Raw genomic sequence first — 11,573 nt, 5'->3', positions numbered from 1 at the left:
CCAATGTAAATGCCTCCTTTCCATGACCTATCTCCTTAACCTCACCATTGAAGTTTCCAGTTTGGGTTTTTTGCATTGCAAGCAACAAAAACAAACTCTTTTCTGGATAAATTAAAAGTAGCAATTATAGGAAGACAGGAAGAACTCATCTGATTAAAAGCAATGTTGAAGAGCCAGAAAGAGGCAGTCTGGACAGCTCTGCACATGCCAATCTCCAGGTAAATAGGGCACTTGCCCATTTGTGGGTTCTTAGCTGAAGAATGAGTAGCCCTGACTTGGGAGGTTGCAGTTTAAGAGGGTCTTGGTAAAGAGGACTTGCTGGCTACAGAGAATACCACTCCAGGATTTGTCTTGGGTTCTGATAGTTGGAGAGATAACCTGGGGTTAGAGGAAGCAGGAAGGGAGCTGGGACAGAGTGACTGGTGTGGAAGCCTTCTCAAAGAAGTGGGACAAAAAAGAATCAGAAATGTGATCAGCAGGACTTCACTTTACCCTGTGCTGCTGGGAACAAATCAATGAATAGATCGTTATCTTCACCAGAGCTCCATTTAGAAATAGAATGTTTGAGAAAGCACACAGAACTGAGGATTTGTAGAGTATAAGTTTATTGCTGAGTAACTTTGGTTTCTACTTCCTGGCATGTGAAACCCAACACATGTTCTTGAAACCCAAGAACTCCAAAGTGGAAGCTTCAATGGTGAGGGTAAGGAGATAGGTCATGGAAAGGAGGCATTTACATTGGACCCCTGCCTCCTTCTCTCCCTCCCTCCCTCCCTCCCTCCCTCCCTCTCTTCCTCCCTCCTTCCCTCCCTTTCTTCCTTCCTTTCTTTCCTCCTTTCCCTCATCCCAGTTGTTCTTTCCTTTGGAGCAGTCAAATAACTACTTTGAAGACAATATTCAATATAACAAACATTGTAGAATTCCTGTGATCTTGTATTTTGAAATTCTATATCATTTCTAATTTTTTTTTCTCTTTAAAATAAAAAAGAGACCTTTCGTGGAACCACAGGATTGTCATGATGGCAGAATCAGACACCTTCACTGTCACAAGCAACCCCAAGAGATTCTTACTCTGCCTTTCACATGTCCCTGTGATGTGGGCGCTATTAATATTAACATACAGATGAAAAAACTGAGGCACAGTTAAATACCATGCCTTTTGATCACCTTGGCCTTACTTCTAGGATAGGTTCTTCATTTGCCTTAATTTTGAAATAGATTTTCAAAATTTTCTTGTTTATTCTGCCTTTATACTATTTTCCCATTCAAGGGAGACTCAAGCACCTGACAGGAGAGTAGGCCTGCAGAGGGCAGTGTCCCTTGCACCTCTATTTTGCAGGGCATGGAAAACCCCTCCTGCATATACCAGGGCTTTTGCTTTCTTGGAAGCTTTCACCAAAGGAGCCAAGGACTGAGGTCTGGGGTCTTAACATTGAGAAATGGCCTGGCCACTTTGGGCTGGGTGACACAGCAAAGAGCATCAACCTTGGATGGAGGAGTCACTGAGACCATCCAGTACTCACACCACAAACCTGCATATTGCAAGAGCCACTCAGAATTTATCACAAACAAAATAAGCAGTGTAGGGAATGTGGCCTGTGGTCTCATCTAAAACAGCGTGCTCCTAGAGGTGCAAGCGGGTGAGGCAGGGAGTTAGGCTGCTGGGCTTCTTGTTCTCATCACATAGATGGTTCTTCCACCAAGATGGTCAATGTACCTAAAACCCGAAATACTTTTCTTAAGAAGTGTGGCAAGCATCAGCCTCACAAAGTGACCAGTACAAGAAGGGCATGGATTCCCTATATGCGCAAGGAAAGAGGTGCTACGATCGGAAACAGAGTGGCTATGGTGGGCAGACAAAACCCATTTTCTGGAAGAAGGCTAAAACAACAAAGAAGATTGTGCTGAGGCTTGAGTGTGTGGAGCCCAACTGCAGATTGAAGAGAATGCTGGCCATTAAGAGGTGCAAGCACTTTGAACTGGGAGGAGGCAAGAAGAGAAAGGGCCAAGTGGTCCAGTTCTAACCTTGTGCTTCACTTTAAGGCAAATTTGTTGAAGCTATAGAGAGATTAGCTGTAGGAAAATAAATGCAGTAGTAACCATGAAAATAAAATAGCCTGCCCCTTTGGCCTCTGTTAGATTTTCTGATTTTTCAAGGGAAGCCAGATTTTTTCTTTTGCCTCATGAAATTGTGACGAATGAAGAGGGTAGTGCTTCAGAGTGCTTGGCATGGGGACGAAGCTTTCAGTGAGTGCTGGTTGCTACAATTATAGCATTGCAGTTATGTAGAAACCTGGCCTGAAATGGGTTCCCCCAAGATTTCAGTTGGTGGCAGAGGTTCCATGGTAACCCAGGCTCCCTGTCCTGGTTCTAGGACTCTTCCTCCCTACTGGCATCTTGTGACCCCACCTATTTCTAAACTACCACCATCCTCACTATGTCACATGATACTTTCTCTCTGTCTGTCTGTCTGTCTGTGTATCTGTCTGTCTGTCTCTGTTTCTCTGTCTCTTTTTTTGGTTCTGAGGATTGAGCCCAAGGCTTTTGCATTGAGCAGTATCCCCAATCCTTTAAAAAAATTCAAAATTTTGAGACAGAGTTTCACTAGTCACTGAATTGCCCAGAGAGGGTTCGAGTTTGTGATCTTCCTGTCTCTCAGACTACTTGGATTACAGGCATGTGCCACCATGCCCAGCTGCATGGCACATTTTAGGTAATGATGTACAGCCTCACCACTGTATTTTTCATAGATTATTTATGCTGATTTTCTTTCTTTTTTTCTTTTCTTTTGGTGGAACTGGAGATTGAACTCAAGCACTTGCGTTTGCTAGGGAAGCGCTTATTCTACTGAGCCATCTCCCTGGCCCCTGATTTTCAACATCTATAGACCATTTCTTTCTGTAATAAATAAAATCTTTAAGTTTGTTCTAGTGGAAAGTCCATGGGGTTCTTTCATTTCTCTTTAGATTCCTATGGAAGTAGCAGCTTTCCAGCAGCTCTCTACCCTGTTTTACTAGCTCTGCAGGGCTGATTTATATGAACTCATACTTTTCCATTTAAATCAGGGGCTCACCCACTGTTTGCCCAGGGCCCATTAAACCATTAAGAAAAAAAAATGATGCCTTAGTGGGCCGGGAAGACTTCTGTACTTTGTTGAGTACAAAGCTAATTTTCTCTTGCTCTGTGGAAACAAATGCTCTGTACTTCATTGAAAGTTCTGGGAATCTTGTACCCCATGGTGTTTCAGGTGTGGTCCTACAGGGCAGGCATCAGGGACTGCTGATTTCTTCTTGGTACTTGGCTTTTGGCCCTCGCAGCTCCAAACAGGACCAGAGTTGGCCTTAGTTGGTACTTTGTCTTACACTTATTCAGTGGTTTTGATTTATTTACTTATTTTTTTAATTTTTTGGCAGAACCGGGGATTGAACTCAGGTCCTTGCGCTTGCCAGGGAAGCGCTTATCCCACTGAGCCATCTCCCCAGCCCCTATTCAGTGGTTTTGAGTTAATTCTGCTTCACCTTTTATTTTCCATCAGGTTCATTCTATTCACTGGAAAGTTAAGAAGGCAGAATGAGGCCACTCTCTGTCCCTGTGGATTTTGAACTAGTAGTCTATGTGGATCATCCTATTGTTAGGCTCATGCTTTGCCTTAACATGGCCATTATGGAGCTTAATGCAGACATTTGCCTGAATTAGATCACCTGCTGCCTTTTCCTGAGACCCTATGTGAAGAGTACAAAAAGCTAAATGGGGAACTGGCCCCTAAAGACACCACTGTGGTGTGGGCCAGGAGATAGTGGCGTGCCATGGTTTCAGTGTCTTATCTCAGCCCTTCCCAGTTGATACAGCTGTATGCATAGTGCAGCCAACTTTAAGCCATTTTTCAGGTTTCTGAAGTACTTCGAGATGTAATTAAAGTACAAAATGAGGCGGTTACACCCTGAATTTGTCCAAAAGGTTCAGGAAGTGATATTCCTGAACAGTGAGAATTTCCATAGTGTGAAAGTCCAACACAGAGAAAGCTTGTAGACATGTGCTTGATCAGATTATGTTTTTTCTGAATTAGGAAGATTAGGAAGAAAACCAGGTACCAAGTAAAATAAAGTGTAACCTTGGCAACTTACATACTGGTGATTGACTCAGGCAGAAGGTGGACATATATGGGGAAGGTAAACAAGGAAAGATTGGAAAATGACACCTTAGGGTCTGTCCAGGGGCCACCAGGGGTATGAGATACTCCACTGGGAGTATCCCTCTCAGGGTTTTAGACAGACCATTTCTTCATGGCACCAGAAATTTCAGGCTCTGTAAAACTTTTAGTTAAAAGAAAGTGTCCATGACCATCTTCTATTTGCTTTGACTGACGTTCCACCCCAGTGAGTGAACTTCTGCTTATTAATTTCTTTGGTCTTCTAATACCAGGAAGGGGCTACCCTAGATAACAGGTTTGTTAAAGGCTTTTGTTAAGTCAAATGTTTCTGAATCACCAAAGCTGTGGACAAGATTTTGAGTCTAACCTGGCCCATTTGTGAGCAGTTCTTTGCCAGAAACAGTTGCGTATGGACAGCTCAAAAAATTATCAGTTCTGTCTCCTGGGCTCAGATACATCTGAAGCCTGGTCACCATTTGAAACACCTATTCATGTATCACTCCACACCCTCCCACCTTTCCAGTGATGTTCAATTTACTGCGTGGGGTATAGACTCGGAGTTTCTATGACTTTCCTGGGCTCCTGCAGGGACAGCATGGGGTAGCTATGGTTCCTGTCTCCCATTCATGACCAAGCTTGCAGCTGCTTGCAGAGGTCCTGTGCTTTTTGTTGAATTCTTCACCTATTAACTTTCCTTCCTGGAGAAAAGTTTTTAACTCTGCCTGTAGAAGTTGTTTCCCCTTATTTTTTCTACTTTCTCCTATCCAGTTTTCCATGGATTTTTAGGATCCATGTGAAGTTGATGATTCCCTGCTTTGAAGATGCATTGGAAGTTTTTTTCCTCAAAGAAGAAAAAGATCCTTTTATTCTTCACAAAATTGTGAGTAAAATGATGCCTCTCCCAGAATTTATGTACACTGGACAGCAAGTTTTGTTGGCTTCTCTGAGTTTCTCAGGTGTGGAGACTTATGTCATTCCAGGAACCAGCACTGGTGTGCGTGTGAGGGGAGCCAATGGCCTGGATTGAATCTCAAGGTGATCACAGAACAGGGAGTTACTTTCCCTCTTGTTGGGCTGATGAGACAGCTCAGTTGCATAAGTGCCTGCCTGACATGTGCAAGGTCCTAAGTTCGATCCTCACACTGAAAAAAAAAAATTACTTTCCTTCTTGTTAAGTGAAGAGGATGATTGAGAGACATACTGAGGAGGGCCTTAAATATCTACTGGGGAAGTCACATGACTTTTTAGGGAGTTGGAAGTCTCCCCATTTTTTTGGTGGCTAAGAGGCAACCTGCTCACATATGAATTTTGTGCTGTTTATAGAACTAGTTGGAGGAGATAAGGGCTGGAGGGTGTGTTCTGGTCTGGATGTCAGTGGACATGACATTAGCAGTGGAGATGGGGAAACAAAGGTAGGAGGGACTATGAGGAAACATTACACAGACTTGGCAGAGAAATGCCTGAATTTCTGAAATTTTGTGGAGGGTGAAATATAAAGATATACAGGACTCAGAAGTTTCAGAAAATCTGTGAGCAAATCTGTACAAATCTGTGAGCAACACCCCATGTTGTGCCTGTGTGGCCTGAAGAAGCATTTCCAGCCTCACTGGAGAAAGCATGCAGTATTTCTCACACCTCAAAAACTAGTTGAGAAATAGAAGCTGAGAAAGAAAGGGCAAATTTATACTAAAGGGGTCATAGAACTTCACTTCCTTATACTTGAGAAATCAGGCAATCTTACTCATTTATCCATTTGGTAACTACGGATCTACAGTAGTGTCAGGCACCCTGTTCAATTCTGGAAATTTAATGGTGAGTAAAACCAGGAATGGTATTGCCCTGGGAATTTACATATTCTGGAGGGAGAAATAGATGCTAATCTACCCCATTAGCAAATGGAAAACTACCACTGGGATAAGTGCTATGAGAGAGAGACCTATTGTGCTCCTTGGCCATAGGGTGGGAGGATTTGGCTCAGCCCAGGGAATCTGTGAAGGTTTTCCCAAGGAAATGGCTCTTACACCAATGCTTGAAGAGTTAAGTAAGCAAATATGGTGGGGAAGAAGAGGGAACAGCATGTGCAAGCACCTCATGGCTGTGGAAAGCACAGAAAACAGTAAGGACAGAGAGAGCTGTTTGGGGTAGATGGGAAAGGGCAGCAGGAAGAATGCAGGAAATGAGGTTGGAGGGGCTGGGCCACACTGTGCCAGGGCCATGAGCCATGCTAAGAAGCTTGTGTTTATTCTTCTTATGTTTAAAATTTAATCACATTGCGTTATCTTATTGCATTATTTTTAGCATTATGTTCTATTCATGGTGTTACTGGTTTTTAATGGATAGTAGTAACAAATAGATTTTAAAGAATATACTTAAGATTGAGAATTGCCCAGGTACAAGCAAGACCCATTGAGGGCTGTGCAAGGTTTCCTGTATTGGAGTGTGGCACCCTGTCCATGTGGCCTTCTCTGTGGCCCGTGCTGGGCAAAAGGGCTACCATCACCACATGGAGATAAACAAGAAGATCTATAACATTGGTCAGGGCTACCTCAACAAGGATGGAAAGCTGATCAAGAACAATGCCTCCACTGACTATGACCTGTCTGACAAGAGCATCAATCCTCTGGGTGGCTTTGTCCACTATGGTGAAGTGACCACTGACTTTTTCAAGGGTAACATCTCCTTCCTTTCAGCATGCTGTGTGGTGGGAACCAAGAAGCGGGTGCTCACCCTCCGCAAGTCCTTGCTGGTGCAGACCAAATGGCAGGTTCTGGAGAAGATCGACCTCAAGTTTGGCCATGGCTGTTTCCAGACCATGGAGGAGAAGAGGGCATTCATGGGACCACTTAAGAAGGACCGCATTGCCAAGGAAGAAGGCATGTAACAGCAGGAACACTTTCACGGCTGGTGGGGGTCATAATGAAGGCTGTTTTCCATTGAAAAAAAAAAAAGAATTGTCCGGGTACAAATGAATGGTAATAGTTAAATGGGTGGTGGGTAGGGTCCGAAGCACTAATGCCTGTAGTGGAGAAGGATGGGTGTTGGAGGAAGGAGATCTGGTCTGAAATCTTGGCCCCTCTGACACCAGTATCAGTTTGTCAGTTTGTCTGGAAAGTGGGGTAGGAATACCTACTTTACATGGGTGGTTGTAATGTGTAAAGAGCTATGAAAGGAGAGTTGCAACAGTACTTGGACATCCTAATAATCAGTGAATGCCTGACCTAAAGGGAGATGAGGGTTGAGATAGCTCAGTGACTTAAGCACCTGCCTTGCAAGTGCAAGGTCCTGAGCTTGATCTCTAATACCAAGAAAAGGAGGGGGGGATGAATTTTTTCTAGAGGTATGGGCAGAAGATAGGGGCGGTTTAACCATCCAAATATTCCTGATGAGAAGTGATACAGGTGTAATATAGGATTGTGGCAAGAAGAGGAGAGTCTTTAACCAAGACATAGATAAAAACCTCTCATGGGGCTGGTGAGATGGCTCAGTAGTCTAAAGCACCTACTTAGAACAAGCTAAGCTAAGCAAAGCACAGGAACCGCGGTTCAATCCCCCAGCACCACATGCCAGCCAGCCCCACCCCCTGGTGGGCTGAGCTTGGCACACACACACACACACACACACACACAAAATAAATAAATTAATTAAAAAAAAAACAAACAACCTCTCATGCACCTAGAAGCTACAGAGGGAGCAGAGTGTAGAAATGGAGGCTCATTCCATGCTTGAGGGTATACAGACAATACCATGTAGGTTGCCGTGGAGTGCAGGTGAAGAGTCAGGTAGAGGTAAGGTTAAAGTGACCAAAAAAAGAGGAAAGAAAAATCTACATGAAGTATGTCTCATATCATTGAGCACTTAGGATGTGCTAGGTAGTGCTCCAAAGACTTTCAAACACTGACTTCATTCTCATATCACTTCTGTAACTTCCTATAAATTATCCCCCCCTACCGCCTTTTTTGTGATACTGGGGATTGAACTCAGAGCCTGGGGATTGAACTGAGCTTCCTCCCCAACCTTTTTTTTTTTTTTTTTTTTCTCTTTTGGGACAGGATCTTGATAAATGGCTAAGTTGCCCAGGCTGGGCTCAAATTGTTGCTCTTCTTGCCTCAGCTTCTCTAAGTGTGGGGATTATAGGTGTGTGCTACCATGCCTGAATCAAGTGATCTGTAATTTGTAGAAACATTTTTGTCTGTGTGGTGCTAGGAATTTAACTCGGGGCTTAGTGCATTCTAGGAAAGCAATGTACCATTGAATTACTTCCCTGGCTACATAGTTTATAGAAACTGAGGCATGGAAGTGTTAAGCAACTTGCTCAGGTTATGAAACTCTTATTCAATATTCATAAGAAGCCTTCTAAGTCTTTGAGCAGTGCTGGTCTTAGAAGTGAAATGTGCAGGGCAGACTGAGAGGAAGGAGGGATAGGAAGCCCATATCCAGAGAAGAAACCATGGCAATATTTCAAACAAATTATGAGAGCCAGATGAAGCTGGTGGAAATCAAGAGTGAAACAGAAACTCGCTTTGTTTTTCTTTTTGGAGTGATCACAACTTACTGAGGAACAATAATTGCTTTTTTTTTTCTTTTTTTTTCTATTACACTCAAAAGAGATTCATGTGGAACCAAATCCATGTAGGAGGCCTAATTAAATCTAATTAAGAGAGTTTGGGGAAAGGCTTTTGGAGGTCTGATTTTCATTGCTGGTAAGAAAAATTGCTATCAAATGATCCAGTCTCTTAGAAGTATTACATATAAAATTTTTCCCTGAAACTTCAAATTCTACACATAATAATAAACCAGTGTCTTCCATGGAAAGGCAGCTCTTACTAAGTAAAAGGCCTGTTGATTATTCTGAATCTTCTATATGGGTGTGGCTGTGGACTGGCTTTTGCAAGAGGGTTGTGAGAATGTCTAATTGCCTAGCATGAAGGGCTGGAGGGATCAGAGATCCTGGGAGCAAGTGAGAGAGAGTGGGGGAAGCCAGGGAGGTATGATACTGGATTTGAGATTATTTGTTTTTGTAGTGTAGGCCCTGCCATGATCTCCCTACCCTTTTGTAAAGTCTGTTACATCTGAAAATGGGAAGACTGAGAAACTGTCCTCAAAATATGGAAGTGGAGTTCATAATACTATATGTATTTCTGTTCTTTGACTTTCAATATTTCTGATTCTTAGTATATTTTAATTATCTTAAAAAAAGTATATGATTGGATTTTTTTTTAATCTTTTAAAACCAAAGCATTTATTTTGAGTGATTGCTGTAATTCTCAAGATGAACTGGACGCTGCAACTGCTGCTCTCTTGGGTTTAGGTGTCATTCCTTCGTGGAAGCCATGCCTGAATCTGCGATATACAATTTTTAGGCGCCTCATTTGACTGGTTCCGGTGGTATTTTGCCTTTTAGCCTTTGCACTCCAGTTATACCTTCTTTTGCGCTTGGCAGGATAGCCGCATTTGCCACAAGTCGACTTCTGAAGGTGGTAGGCCTTAGAGCCACAGTGGCGGCACAACGTGTGCGTCTTATTACGACACTTTCCAAAGGATGACGTTCCCTTCGTTATCTGACTTGTGCCACCAAGACCAAAGAGCTATGATTGGATTTTTGTTTACTGTTTATTTATTTAGTGTTGAACCCAAGCCCTTGCATGGGCTAGGCAAGCATTCTACCACTGAGCTACACCCTCAGCTTTTTTCATTTGTTTTTGAGACAGAGACTCACTGCATAGCCCAGGCTGGCCTTGAACTCCCTATTGCCCAGGATGGCCTTGAACTCATGAATCTCCTGCTTCAGTCTCCCGAGTACTAGGATTGCAAGCCTGTGGCACCAAACCCAGCTAAACATAGAGACAATTTTATCCCAGCTAAATGAGTGTAAGGTACGACCCTTAGCGCTTGGATTTTTATTTTCATTCTAATATGATCACATTTTAGCCAGACAATTCAGTCTCTACATTTATGGTGATTATTGATATATTAAAATAGTCATCCCCAACCTTTTAGGCACAGGACCCAATTTTCATGAATGAGGGGTGTAGGAGATGGTTTTGGAGTATTCAAATGCATTACATTTGTTTATTTTTATTACTCCCAGCTTGCAGTACATAGTGATTACATTCATTGTGAGGAGTTGGTCCATGTACATAATGCATCTCGGTTCTTTTTATGTCCCCTTCCCTTCCCAACTATATTTTTCCATCTTCCTTTCCCTTCCTTCCATCATGTTCCCCTATTATCTATTCTTTAATTTATTCTTTAGTAGTATTTTGCATTGCTCATATAAAAGAAAGCATGGGATACTTAAAGTTGTATGTCTGACGTACTTCAATTGATATTGTGATCTAAAGGCACATTAAAAAGACTCAAGTTTGTCCTTCTTATGACAAATTAGAACTACATTATATAGGAATGCCACATTTTTTTTTGTTCATGCATCTGTGGAGTGACATACAGGCCACTTATGACATTCAACCGTTGTGAACTGTTTCTAGAAACATGGGTATGCAAATACCACTATATTATGATGACTTTAACACTTTTGGGAAGATATGTAGAAGCAGAATATCTAGTTGAATGCGATTTCTTGTAGCTTTTTTAAAGGAACTGCTGCATTGATTTCTATAATGATTGTGCTATTTTGTATTACAACCAATAATGTAAGAGGGTTTCTTTATCCCTGTAACCTCATCAGCATTCGTACTTTTCTGATTTCTTGATGATAAGCATTCTTTCTAGAGTAAGATGGAATCTCAGTGTTGTTTTAACTCATATTTCTCTAATAGAGATGTACTCCAATAGTCATGTATTTATTGACCATTTGTAATTTTCTTCTGAGAAGCATATTCATTTCAGTTGCCCATTTTTTGATTAGGTCTTTTATTTTTAGGACAGTCTAATTTTTTGCAAGTTCTTTATATATTCTAGATTTTAGTCCTCTGTCCAAGGAATAACTGCCCCAATTTTATCCTGTTCTGCACATTGTCTCTTTGCTCTGTTGGTTGTTTTCTTTGCTGTGCAGTAGGTTTTTAATTTGATATGATCCTATTTGTTGATTCTCTGTGCTATCTCTCCTGCACTTAGGGTTCTGTATTGAAAGTCCTTGTCTGTACCTATGTCTCTAAGAGCCATACTGATTTTATCTTCTAGTAGATTGTGTTTCTGTTTTAATACTTAGATCTCTGAACCATTTTGATTTTTTACATAATGAGAGATATGGGCCTAAATTCAGTCCTTTTCAAGTTTATAGCCAGTTTTCCTATCACCATTTTTAAAGGGGCTATCTTTCTGCCCGGGTAATTTTTGGGCTTCTTGGCTTGAAGTTATTTCTGCATCATCTATTTTGTTCCATTGGTCTACATCTGTTTTTTTATTTTTTATTTTTTAAAATTTTTGCTAATACCATGCTGTTTATTAAGATCATGTAGCTTTT

At 41.8% G+C, this 11,573-nt stretch overlaps 3 pseudogenes; 2 read left to right on the top strand and 1 right to left on the bottom strand.

Moving 5' to 3' along the window:
• Positions 1-1,704: 1,704 nt before the first annotated feature.
• On the top strand, positions 1,705-2,024 carry LOC101590790 (annotated as a pseudogene).
• Positions 2,025-6,160: 4,136 nt separating this feature from the next.
• Positions 6,161-7,031, top strand: LOC101583325 (annotated as a pseudogene).
• A 2,383-nt stretch (positions 7,032-9,414) lies between these two features.
• Positions 9,415-11,564, bottom strand: LOC105743671 (annotated as a pseudogene).
• Positions 11,565-11,573: the final 9 nt, after the last annotated feature.

Source organism: Octodon degus, unplaced genomic scaffold (assembly GCF_000260255.1).
Source record: "Octodon degus isolate 3935 unplaced genomic scaffold, OctDeg1.0 scaffold00147, whole genome shotgun sequence".
Taxonomy (NCBI): domain Eukaryota; kingdom Metazoa; phylum Chordata; class Mammalia; order Rodentia; family Octodontidae; genus Octodon; species Octodon degus.
Note: the sequence above shows the minus strand (reverse complement) of the source record. Positions and strands in the feature narration are given on the sequence as shown.